Genomic DNA, 14070 nt, shown 5'->3' with positions numbered 1-14070 from the left:
GGGATAAATAATAGTATCTACCGCATCAGGATATTGTGAGTCTAAGCAAATTAATATATGCAAAGTATTTAAAACATTTATAACGGGTAACATGTTGTCAACATTTATTATTACTACTGCTGCTGCTGTATTTGAGGCACTGTGCTGGAAACTGAGATCTAGAAATAAAAGCGACTATAACTACCATCAAAGATCTTTCAATCTAGCAAGGGGGATGCCAGAGTAAACTCTATAAGGAAAAGTGGAAAATATGGGGACTGAACCATCTCAGAGTGCTGTGGCATCACAATCAAGAGCTTCCGGAATCTTGGAAGTGGGAGTATACCCAGAGGAAGTGATTATAGATCTGTGTGGTGAATTTTTAGTAGGAATTATGCAGAGAAGGTTTGAGAGACAGATTATTCAAGGCAGCTCAAAGAAGACCAAAGCCCCTTATCCAGAGAAGTACTCTTCCCCCTGACTGATTAGGTCTGGGAGTGTGCATTTACCAGAAAACAAAACCTTATATTCCATGAAAAAAAGGAAACAGATAAATCAGATAAACATCCTTGGGAAGGGTAAGTGTTGGTTTGTTCTGAGGTGTTGAGTTCTAAAATCCAGTCCTTTCGATCAAGTTATTCCTAACAGTGGGGTGGAGAAGACAGAGAGAAGAAAAGTCAGTGCATTAAAGAAAAGTCTGTGGACTTCTGAAAGGAACAAGAATTCACACACCGCGGAAGAATCTTTAGAGAAGGGAGAGGAGGTGTTTGGCAGTGACTGGCTGGTGGTTAGGAGGGAAGGGGCACCTGGAGTGGACACAGATTTATTACCCACATTGCGGTACTGTCCGGGGCAGAGGTGAATGCTGGCTGGATGTGTGCTACTGTGACAGTTGTTAGGAAAAGAATTGGTTCCATCAGAAGCAGACGCCACGCAGATTTGAGCTAAGGCTGATGCCTCGTGTTTTGTTTTCCAGCCGTGGACTCCAGGGTGCTATATATTATTACTTTAGGTGCAGTAACTACTCCCCATCACGTTGGTAGTTCATTTTTACCTTTTCCAAGTGAACACTTTAGGCAGGCTGATTTACTTTTTTTCCTCCTCTGTGAAATAGAGGAGTGCTCTTTAGCACTTTTACCCTTTGAAAATATAAAATCACTCAAGGGCTTTTATATTTTCAAAGGGCAGAAGCAACTTTTGCGAGAGAGAAGAGTACAAAAAGCTGACTGATCTTTTTTTTTTTTTAAAGTGCTGTAATGAAAACATGTAGAAGACATATCCTGCAGGCCAGTGTATGTGGACGCTGGTAAAAGGTGGAGGAAGGAGGGAGGGGTGAGAGGGTAGGGAAGGGTACACATTTGAAAAGTGAAACTGTTCCACTGTGGCTGAGATTTGATTTTTATGTTTTCCTTTTTAAGTCACTAGAGGCGAAATAGTCCTTATCATTTTACCCCCCAGGTTCATGCTAGGATACAAATAAAAAAGCATCCCTCAATATTTTAATTGAGAAAACGACTGCTTCCTTCTTTGGCAATTATTTGCCAAATATCAGACTGCTGTGAATGAAATCAACTCACCATCAGGAACTTGCCAGCGTTATTCCTGAGTGAATTTTGCCTTCAGAGTGACAGGTATAGTTATGTCTCCTCTAAAATGCAGAGAGAACAGTTCACCTGTCAGGTAAGAAACAAATAACTTAGCCACGAGCCAGTCCCATTATCTCAGCCCCATACCACACCTGCCATACAGCAGACACCTCTGGAGCAGTCCATCATTCCAAAGCACCATATTTTACCCAGTGAGGTGCTTACTACAAGCAGCTACAGAAAAGATCTACTGACTCAAGCTTCATTGGCAATGCTCAATGTTGGCATTCTGAGGTGGATAGGCCATTTGCCTCCTCCGCAAAGTACATATAACAAAGTGTTATCTGCAGGAAGGGTTTTCGTTATGCTTATTATTATTATTACTATTACTTTGGAGATGGAGTTTGCTCTGTCGCCCAGGCTGGAGTGCAGCGGCACAATCTCGGCTCCGTGCAACCTCTGCCTCCTGGGCTCAAGCAATTCTCCTGCCTCAGCCTCATGAGTAGCTGGGATTACAGGCACACACAGCGATGCCCCGCTAATTTTTTCTATTTTTAGCAGACATGGGGTTTCACTGTGTTTCCCAGGCTGGTCCCAAACTCCTGTGCTCAGGCAATCCACCTGCCCCTGCCTCCCAAAGTGCTAGTTATGCTAATTATTAAATATAAATCTGAACAGTGGCATAGAAAGTTTGTAGCAGCTGCAATTCTTAAATGCCATTTGCCAAATCATTGTATCTTTTTGGGTCTCCCAGTGGCTACAGCATTAATCTGCAGGCTGAGGTTTAGCTCCAGACCCTGGTTCCAAGAAGGCACTCAGGACTCTGCTGGCTGTTTCCAGAATGATCTGGGTTGGGATTTGCAATATAATCTGATAAAGAACACATTTTGCCATTTCAATGACTCAGCGGTATCATAATTTCCCTCTCTTTCTCTCTCTTTTTTCTTAAGCAGCCTTCACTGCTACGGTCACAGCCAGAAAGAATATTCTGAGTGGTAGAGTTACATTCTACCCTGGGTTTACTGCAGAGAAGCAATTAATTGTGAAACTATGTGAGTTTTTTGGTGCTGCTTTAGATGGACTTGCCCATCAAAGGACCACTTAAAATTCATACACAGTAGCAACTGTGAAGGAATACCTAAGACTCATAAATAAAGCAAACCTATCTTAATTTATTGCCAGTACCTTCTATACCCATTGAGCTATTCAGAACCCTGCACAATTGATGTTTCTTTCCTCCAGTTATTTCAGTAAAAAATGAACTCTATTTTATGCCACACAAGCATACTAATAAACTAAGGTTTTGCTGCTTATAAAGGCAAACTGTCACCTGTTAAAATATGTAACTGTCATAGAAAGATAAAAAAGGATCATTTAATAATGATGAACAATGTGCATGTGGCATAAATAGAATCCAAAAGGTAAACAGCAGTTTATTATGCTAGAGCCAGCCAGAGCTATTTCTCAATGGGAGACTCTCAGTGCTCATTTTTGTGCTCTCCCTTTTAAGGGAAATACAACCTGGCTTCGAAATGATTTGTGTGTGTGTGTGTACTTCACGGAGGCTCATTACTGATTCAGAATATGGACTGTTGCCCTTATACTGCAAGGAAAAAATGGATTTCAGGCATATGTTCTTAACTCTGATGAGGACAATCTTAAGTGCACTATGTCACTGTTTTCTTGAGTTTTATAATAGGGAGCATTTAGAAGTTTCATTGTGCCAGTAGGTTTGGGAAGGAGGTTGTTTTTAATTAAGCTCTCAGCTGCTTTTTCCACTGTTTGAAGCCAGATATATATCTCTAGCAAGAATATGTCTGATGCTACTAAATAAAGTCAGTGCTGGCAAAAAATAAAAGTGGGTTATTGTAGTTGTCTGGGTTTCTTGATCTCTTTTTATTGACCTGTGCAAATAATACCACCATGGTACAGCACTGAAAATTCCCCAGATTAAGAGGATGGTTCTGGGCACTGAGACAATGTTAAATTTGTGTACATGCTCACTAAATTTTAACAGTCATATGGGGTTCCTTGCCTCTTGTGCAATGAGTAAGAGCTATAATGAAACATTTTTTTTATTAGTAAATACTTCGGTTGGAGTATATTAAACTTCAGGGAATTAAAAATGAGAACAGCTTTTCCAATAAGAGCTTCTTCTCTTCTAGAGTCATTTCTCTCTCTTTTTCAGCATGTATTTACATTGACTAATGTCTTGGAAACTACAGTTATGGTCGGCTGAATAAATATTGAGTGTTTTAAAGATTGTGTAAATATTTGCCCAATAGGCGACCTGGTTTCTTAAATATTTGGCCTTTTACGTTAGGTTCAATTTCAAATGATTTAAAAGCTTGCTTAAGTATTGAACACAGCCAAACCAACTTTAAAAAAACAAACAAGCCTTTCCATGCATGGTTTAATGTAAGGCATTATATTCAGTAGGAAACAGACTTTCACCCAAACCTGAAGAGCTATGATTGTACTGAAAGAATTTAGAAGAGCTTCATTAGAGAGCCAGAGGGAGCTAGTTTCTGGGATTGAGAATTATAAAAAACTTGAATCTCAGCTCTATTACACACCAAAATGTCTTGTTTCCAGTGAGGTTTCTTTGTTTGGAGACCTTATTTCTCAGCAAGATGCTCACAAAAATAATTGTGTTGCTTGTTAAAGTGATTTATAGACAGAAAAACAATTCCTTCATGAGTCCAAGATGGAATCCTGTAAGACTAAATACTAGAGCAAAATTTGGCTACCTTCTCATATCCCATAGTACAATTCATCTTCAGTACCAGAAATCTATTCCTAAAAGCCTCTTGTTATTTTATTGTTCCCCAAAAAACAACAATAGTTCCCTATTGCCATTAAGATAAGACACAGACTCCTTGGTGATGTGATTTGGCCTCAGTCTACCATTACAGTTTTGTCTCTCACCACTGTCCACCTAGTACTTTATACTCCAACCACTAAATATATCATGAACTTTCCATAGCTCTGCACCTTCGCATATTCTTTGCTAAGAGACAAAGTTGCTTCACCTATCTATCAGGCTAACAAGCTCCTATTTAACTCTCTAAGCCCATTTTAAAGGTAAACACCACTGTAAATCCTTCTAATAATTCCACTGAGTAGAATGAATCACTCCTCTCTGACTCCAGTTCTTAAAATATGGTATTTTGTTTATTAAATTACAATTGATAAATTATTTATTTCTGTCCATTTGCAGTAAATTTCAAGATACTGTGTTTTAATCATCTGTGTATAGCACTTCATACTTAATAAATTGTCATTTTTCTTAATTAGAAGCATTTTTTTTTTTTTTTTGAGACAGGGTCTTGCTCTGTTACCCAGGCTGGAGTGCAGCCTAGCTCAATGCAGCCTTGAACTCCTGGGCTCATGTGAGCCTCACACCTCAGCCTCCTGAGTAGCTGTGACTACAGGCTCATGCCACTGCACCTGACTGAATAATTTTTGATTCTAAGTCATAATGGAGTTTTTCCACCTACCTAATAATGAAGCCACACATCTGTAGCTTTGTATCTAAGCAATAAGACTTTAATATTTAAAAGATGATTTGAATAGTAAACCTTGATAATAGTAGAGTAGATGTCAGAATACAAATGGTATAAGTGACTTGATCTTAGGAATTAGAATTAAGTGGCTGATTTTTGCAATTTTTCAAATCCTCCTGGATTCTCATCAAGTAACCACTGACTTGCTGGTGGCAATAAGCAAACTTCTAGCCTGTCCCTTTCATTTGACAAGTTAGAGTAAATAATAATGTCTGCGCCTCTTGTACTGGCCGCAAACTCCAATAGTAAGAAAATGCCACAAGTTTATCAGAAAATAATGTACACATGATTTTTTTTGCTATAATTAATACCAGTATTTGTTTAATAAATTTCTCAGAAAAGTAACAACTTTTATGTTTTGATACCAAGCTTACAAATGGGTCCTTCTTTGTTTGGTCCAGGCAAAAAACATAATCAAATAGGGTTATGTGATTTATAAGATAAAGTAGCATTTTGGAGAGTGAAAGCCTGGGCTCATTCATATAGCCATCACATATAAAGACTAAAATTTGCAGCACAAATTGTAGCTTATCAATTCGTTAGTCTAGTTGCTCAGGTACTGTGGATTTTCTATGTGCAAATGAAGGGAGTAGTAAAATTCTTCCACAAGCTTTCAAAATGGGGTTTGCAATACAGTCTCTTGGGGTGCAGGAGCAAAATGCCTTTTCACGTGAAATGTTTCAAGTGTATAATAGGACATAGAGAAAACTTCGTAATGATTATTCATGTGCCTGCACCAAGCTTTGGCCAACACCTTTTAATCTAAAAAAATAGTAAAAGATGCTAAGCTTTTTAAATATATAAAGTACAAATTACCTCTTTTGCCTACTCAGGCTATTGGCAGTGACATTCTATGGTACCTGAGATGTCTTAGGAGTAGAGTGAAGTTTGCACAGCTCGGAAGGCTTGCAAAGGACAGCTGAGGGATCCTCTAGTCTTCCTTGATCTGCATAAAATGGGCAGATGTTTCATAAGTATTCCTGCAAACAAGTAGTTCATCGAAAACAGTCATAATAATGCAAACCACAAATGAAACTGAAGAAAATGGAAGAGATGTGCTTCTCCAGGTCTCAGTCTATACTCTCTGTCTTCCACGTTGTGAGGAAAAACAGTAACAGCCAAAGCAGGCTTGACAAGAACTCAGGCAAATCACTTTAAAGTGACCTTATTTAGACCACAATTAACAATAAATTCTACTCTTCGGTTATATTAAGCCCATGACCTTATCATAGTCTGATGCTATTACTTAATCATATTCTCTAATCTAAGTATGGAGCTATAATGATTAGCAAGGTGTGTTATGCTTGGCATTTACACCACCCCACCCCTATAAAGATTCTTTATCTTTAGAGTAGGGGTTGACAAGCGTTTTCTGTAAAAAGATAGATAATAAAAATATTAAGCTTTTCAGCTCATAAGTTCTCTATTACCAGCAACTCAGTTCTGCTGGGGAAAGCAGCTATAGACAACCCATTAATGAGTGTCACTGGATTCCAATAAAACTTTATTTATAAAAGCAGGGAGGAAGCAGGCTGGATTTGACCTGCAGGCTGTAGTTTGCTGACCCTTGCATTAGTGACACACATAGAAATGCTTATAAAAATAATAGGATATCTGGGATTACTATCAAAATATGTTAGAAGTGTTGAGGAGAGGTTAGAGATATAAATGAGAACAGATGGACCATGTATTGATAATTGTTGAAGTAAGGTGATGGATACATGATGGTATATTACATATTCCTGACTGTATATGTTTAACTTTCCATAATAAAAATAAGCTTCCAGAACATTAGGACACACCGCTTATTTTTTCTTCAAAATCTTTAAAATCATCTTTCAGTTTAGTAACTTGACTGCCTTTCACTAAATTTGAGGATATGTGCTTAGAAGCTTATTTGAGGTTTCTTTATAACAAAAGATAATTATCCACCTACAACTGGGAGAAAGTGTGTTTCTCTTTCCTTTGTAATGGTGCCTGAAATAGTATGTAGCCAACATTATAGCATTCCATTGAAATGTATTCCTTTGCTGACAAATACTGTTGGACCATATTTAGTAAATACTGCTGAAGATTTGAAGGAACAAGTAGTAGAACAAACTGTTCATGGGAGGTTTGCCAAATGGTTAGGTAAAAGTGCAGATGTTCCAACATCTCAGAGCTTATGTGGTTTGTTAGATTATATTTAAATTGTGAACTACATAAAGGTCTATTGCAGTTAGTATTGTATGTTAAACCAGCCCAAATTTAGTGGCATAAGACATCTGTTTTATTATACTCTTGGATTCCATGCGTCAGGAATTCAGCAGAGTGCAATGGGGATGGCTTGTCACCACTCCATGAACTCCAGGGCCTCTGTAGGGAAGAATTGAATGCCGGGAAGTGACTAGAATGGTTGGGGCTGGAATCAACTGGAAGTTTGTTCACTTATATATTTCACTTATATATCTAATGCCTTGATGAGGGCTTGGCTCAGCTGGGATGGTCAACAGTGCACCTACACATGCCTTCTTTGTGTAGCTTAGCTTCTCGTGGCATGTCAGTTAGTTTCTGGGAGGAAGCATCCCAAAATGGAACCTCTGGAGAATGCCTATTCCAAGAGAAATTGACAGAAGATAGAATTTTAAGAGGCAGCCTTGTAAATCACTTCTGCTATTCTATATAGATAGAAGATATCATGAGTCCAGTCAGATTGAAAGGTTAGAGACATAGAACTCACCTCTAGTTGGAAATAATGTCACCATTTTGGGGACCATATATCCCTGCCAAGAGGACTGTAACTTTTTTTTTGTTGTTGTTGTTGAGCCATTAAGGGAAAATTAAACCAGAGAAGATATGTACTCACTGTAAGCAACAAATAAATTTTGCAAGTGTAATCACTGATTGAAATAGTCATTTTGATGAGGGAAAAAAAGAATTTTTCAGGGTAAGTTTAATAAGAAGCCACCCCACATGAAGTTTATTTATTTCCCCCTCGTTCATTATTGAGTTCTTTACACATTAAAAACCTTAAACCAGACAGGCACAAAGGGTAGCATGTTGTATTGATATAGCTAATTTTATATAAGAACTTTTAAATTAGTCTAGAATTTGGACAATATTTTGTGCTGAGTTGGGAAATGACCATGAATATTTTTTGAACAATATAGATGTTCTCTGGCTGTCCTAGGCAAAGGAACCCAAAGAATTGTCAAACATCAAGATGAATAATGTATTTTTTTTAAATTCAAAAAAGAAAATTGTTCCAGGTTTGCTCACTTTTCTGTCGTGGCAAGTGAGTATCATTAGATTTCTAACTTGTAAAGATTTTGGAAAAAAAATCTATATTTAATGTTTCTCATCATTATAAAAATGAATAAAAACATAAATGAATCTAAAAATAAATTAGAATGTAGAGAATATTTAAAGTGAGGGAGTTTGGAAATGACTGAATTAATTTATGATTTTTTTTGTGCCAAATATTCTTTGTTTCTATAAATTCCCATATTTATTCCCTTAGAAGTCTTAGAAACATAACTTTATAAATGTACTTTAATGTTTTCCAAATAACAAAATTTTCAGTGGTTTTCAGCCTACTTGTTAAAAATATAAATTTCAGTATATTCTGATTATTTTTTAGAACAACTTGATATCAGTGAAGATGAAAATTTATTAAATGAAACTAGCAAAAAAATTACTGAAAATGGTGGATAGAACTGAACAATGATTAAATTACCTAATAAATGCACCTACAAATGTAGTTCTTTTGGTCTCTTAGATTCCTTATGATGTCTTTTACAGTGCTAAAAGCATTACAACCTAGTACTATAGTGACAAACATAATTTTAAAACAGAGCCATGAATTCCTTTATCACCAAGTAAACCAAAATAGTTGAAAGTAGTATTGCATTTTAAATCACATTTATCTGGCTAAGGTTATTAATAATTAATGTTTTAGTGATGTCAAAACTTTTGTACCCTTAATCACATCACACAATTAAAAATATATTTACTTCATATTTTCTTATTAATTAAAAGTTTCTGTTTGGGATATATTTTACGATATAATAATAATATATGACTTACTTAGAACTTATTAGACCGTGGGCACCATTCTAAAATATATTGCCTATTAACTCATTTAATGCTCATAATAACCCTATGAAAATGGCACTATTATTTCTGTCTTATGGATGAGGAATACAGTCATAGAGAGAAGTATCTTATGCAAGGTCCCATAAGTGAGCTACAGAGATAATAAAACATCACTGTATGTATTTTCTAAATAAATGTGTATTTATTGGAGGTCCAATAAAATTATAACTGAAAAAATTAGGCAGTGACAAAAGTTTGGCTATTGCTAACCTAGAGGATGAACCGCAAACTCATGAAACAGCATATGGGTAGGTGACCAGAGATTACAGTAATCTGTTGTCTATTACAAAATAACTAGAAGAGAATATTTAAGTGTTTCTGGCATAAAGAAAACACATATTTAAGGTATGGATATCCCAGTTATACTGATTTGATCTTTACAAATTCTATGAATGTAGTAAATTATCACATGTACCCTGAAAATTGGTACATTTATTATGTACCAATAAAAAATGACAAAACCAAACCAAACAAAAAATGGTATCTGGGCTTTTCACAGCCTAGCCCTAGGCTGCAGTCATCCCATTTGCCGCCTCCCTGTTCATGCACGCTCTAGTCAGACCCCAGATGTCCCTGAACAAACCTATTTCTCTTCCTGTCTCTATATCCGTGGTGTGCACTCTCATCTTCTTATACTAGCCTTTCTAGTCTTACCTGTCTTACCAATGCTTATTCATTCTTAGAGATCCAGCTCAAATGTTCTCTTCTTCATGCTGCCCTCCTTGACTTACATCTGCAGAATTCATAGCTCCCACTGTCACCATTTCCACTTCTTTTATAATAGTGTCAATGTTTTCCTGTATTCACTTATTAGTTTTTTAAGTTTTCTCATTTATCCTTCCCAGTAATGTATCAACTTGCAAAGGCCATTAACCACATAAGGTTTAACCTCTTAAAAATCTTTTCTGTTTGGCACAGTGCCAGACATTTTCTCTTCCAGTTTCTCCTACTGCTGTGCTGATATTTGGCTTCCCATCATCAGTTTGGGTATGAGACACTGTCATCATTACTTTAGTAGATTATTTCATTTAATCTGAACAATGACTCAATGAGGCAGGTTCTTTAGGAGACTGTGTTTACAGGGATTAAGCAGTGAGTCCAAGGTCACACAGGTGGGTGCAGAGATTCAAACTCAAGTGAATGACTCTGAAAAGCAGGTCCATATCCACTAGACTACATAAAATCCTGTGTTCAATTTAGCTTTGATGGAATCCCCCGACCACTATGAGAGGTCTTTAGTGGCACAGAGTAGGGTTTACTCTTCGGGGTGGGTTGGGAGAAGGTATTTCTTCTACTGCTTTCTTTTGAATGTTTCTCTTGTGGATAACAGAAGAATATTGAGAGGGAAGAACAAGGAATGAAACTGAGACAACCAGAGAAATGAACTTTTCTTTCCACCAGCCATGAAATTTAGCTCAGTATCGATCCATAAGAAGTTCTCCCAATTTTCCTCCTGTACTGTTTTGTGTTTCATTTTTAAACAGTCACCTAGTGTGGCCAGGAAAACTCATTATGTGGTAAGCAGTTGATTTCTTGGGCTTTTGATAGAAGATTGCATGCGGTTATAGCTGTTTCTAGAGTTTGGTGGGAGATATTGCTGCACCTACTACACTCATGTCGCTGATTTAATTCAACCAATGTCCATCTACTTTGCAGTGGAATCATTCTCTACCAGTTGTCTCAGGAGATGAGTTCTATGAGAAACCTCGTTCTGACTCTGATTATACTGAGTTAACTTTTAACCCTATTGACCCAGCTTCTGCCTTTTTCTTTCAAATAGTCTTAATAACAACAATAATGATAATACAATCGCTTTCTTAATTAGTGATTATGACAAATTGATAGACTGTATGTGTCATTATCTTTATAGCCATGGTTGGTACAGTTTAGTATATTCTTCAAATTAAAACTGAAATCTTGTGTCCTGTCAGATCTTAAATTATAAGATCTAAGACACAGCACCACTGCTCATTTATATTTTTATGAACCTCTTAGCTTTGTACAAATGTCTAGCAGATACCTGCTTCATGGCCATTTAAAACAATAGCTCGTAACATATAGTAAATTTATAAGCAGTCATTTCTTCCAGTTGCCAACTTATGTCATTGTACTTGTGGCTGCAATAAAAAAAAAATCACTATTTATTTCTTTAACTTTTAACATTGAAATGTGCTGCTATGGTATATTATGGATATATTACTGCATTACTGGGGTCGGTCTCTTGCCATTTCTCATCAGCAGAGCATATCTGTTTTGGTGAGCTACATTTAAAAAATATACACCTGGCACAAAAGTCATAACTGATAATTTAAGAGAGATTAATGAATTCTGTCCTAAGGCTACATTGAAGGAAAATCAGCATCCTTAAAGAGGATGTAAAAACTGGATTTTGGAGATTTTTGTCATTTGACAAATATATATATATATATATATATATATATATATATAATTGTATACCAGTATAAATATAGGTATACATATATGTATACACTTAGATACACATTTTTATATATGTATACAGGTATACATTTTTATATATGTATACATATGTGTACATAGTATACCTATATTTATACAGGTATACATATATATTTATACAGGTATATATATGCAGGTATATATATAGGTATATATATTTATACAGGTATGCATTTTTATATATTTATACATGTATACATATATATTTGTACAAATATTTATACATGTATACATATGTATTTTTATATTTATGTTTTCTTTACATTTAGAAAGCTCCCCAAAAGGTGTATTTAAATTTATAAAGTATAAATTTATATATAATATAAATATGCATATGTATACATGTATAAGTATTTGTACATACATATATATTTGTGTGTATATATATGTATACATATATATGTATTGTGTATGTATGTATACATGTATAAATATTATAGGCACTCTCTATAAGTGCATGTAATTTGCTGGCCATTGCTGTATGCAGGGGATAACAGACAAATTTTCCCCCTCATGGTGCTTCCATTTGAATAACTAGGTTTGAAATAAATTGCAGCTCTGTGGTTAGCCTTTGAGAAGCCTTCATGTCACAGCTGTAGATAAGAATATCATGGCAAACACAATACGGATGGGAGCTCTTTTTAGCTGCACATGCAGTAGAGCCTTGGTTAGGTGTAACATATGGTCATTCTACCCACCACTAAAATAAAACTCTGGGAGAACACAGCAGCTGTGGAATGGAATTAATCCTATGCTGTTTTTGAAGCTGTTGGATTTTCATGAAAAGGAAAAAAAAAAAAAACATGAGGTTGAGTTGCTGAGTGTTTATGGAGCCCCAAACCAAACTGCAAAATGGTGTTTAAAAAATAACTATTACTTGAAGTGTATTTTTACTTGACTAGATGGAAAATGTAATGATTTTTTTCTTTTTTAAAATTTTCCATTTTAAATGCCCCTCCTTGGTTGGGTTCCCTGGCATGTGGGCTCTGAGATGCAGACCAGCTTGCGGGAAGTTCACTGGTCACACCCTGGGAATCAACTCTGCAGGGAAGAGAAGACCCAGGGCTGGAAGAAGAAGGACTCCAAGGGCAATGTCCTTGCAACAGAGGCCTCAGTGGATTCCACGGGGAGCTCTGGAACTACAGTGGCTCTTTAGAGTGTTCCAGACTCAGGCAAGTCCCTGGGACTTGAACACTGCTTTGCACTGGTTTCATCCTCAATGTCACCTGACATGGCCTGACCTTGGGAGAGGGTGACTTAGAGTGAGCCAACCCTCTACAGCTCAGGACTGCTTTCTAAACTGTGCACCGGCTGCCCCAGTGCTCCTCAGTGGACTCAGGGGTGTTGTAGGACTCAATTGGAGCTACTAGCTCGAGGCAGTTCACTATTTCCATGCATGATTGCAGTTTTCCTCCCAAAGCCAGGTGTCTGGTAGTCACTGTGATTAAAAGGCAAGTAACATGTGAAACTCAATGTAAAACAGAAAAACAAGGGTGGCGGTGTCCAGTCTTCCAGAGTTTGAAAAGTTGTGTAGTGCCCAATGAGACTTGAATACTTACTAAGCTGTTGGAGCTGCTTATTAAACAGTAGGTTAGGTATCACTTTTAATTTAAGGAATACCATGAGGGGCTCCAAGGACTGATATCATTTAAGGAACTCTGATCTAGAGCAATTGTGAGTGAGGAGGGCTCATGATTGGGGAGTACAGCTGAAAGATGTCAGCCACGAATACTCCCAGTAGGGAGGGGAATGAGTGCTTTTGTCCTAAAGGTGGAATTTGGACTTAACCCACAGCATTCATTCAGTTGACTAAATATGGAGTATCTCAATAATCTTTTCAGATACAAGTTTTTGGAGTCCCCAGACACAACACCAAATAAAACAGCACTTCCTGAATTAATCAACTAGAGTCAATTCAAACAATTACGAGTTTGGTAATGATAAGTGTGTATCTTATCACTCTGTTTCTACATAATGTGTTAACACACACATAAATAATTGTCAAGAAATAGATAGGTGTTTCAAGATGGAGTCAGTCGGTGTGATTTAAGTACTGAAGGTCATGCCCCAACTTTTCATTTTGAACCTTCACAGTGGAGCTTATTAGGTTGAAAAAGCTTACACAGCAAGGCCTCTTTCAGATGTACAGAATCAAAACTTCCCTCTGTGTGAGTCTATCTGAATTCTGCTGGAAAACATAGTGTTAAAGAGTTTTCTTATGTTTAGAAAGCTCCCCAAAAAGTAAATTTCAGAAGTATTTTCCTCCAAGGAAATTAGAGAAAATTAATAGCTGAAACTCAGGAAAAATATACTCATTTTAATTTCAG

At 36.6% G+C, this 14070-nt stretch overlaps 1 protein-coding gene and 1 long non-coding RNA gene across 10 annotated transcripts in view; one reads left to right on the top strand and one right to left on the bottom strand.

Annotated features, from left to right (window-relative positions):
- The window catches only part of UNC5D (unc-5 netrin receptor D), a 559433-nt gene that overhangs the window by 25707 nt on the left and 519656 nt on the right, over window positions 1-14070 (top strand). The gene's annotated exons all lie outside the window — the stretch shown is intronic.
- LOC116558350 lies at window positions 8355-9361 on the bottom strand. The gene is made up of 2 exons (XR_004271965.1): window positions 8950-9361; window positions 8355-8602 (listed from the first exon to the last, which is right to left on the bottom strand). It is a non-coding gene; the product is annotated as an uncharacterized LOC116558350 (long non-coding RNA).

Source organism: Sapajus apella, unplaced genomic scaffold (assembly GCF_009761245.1).
Source record: "Sapajus apella isolate SASKATOON/1434 unplaced genomic scaffold, GSC_monkey_1.0 scaffold21, whole genome shotgun sequence".
NCBI lineage: Eukaryota > Metazoa > Chordata > Mammalia > Primates > Cebidae > Sapajus > Sapajus apella.
This window is presented reverse-complemented; position numbering and strand designations above follow the sequence as displayed.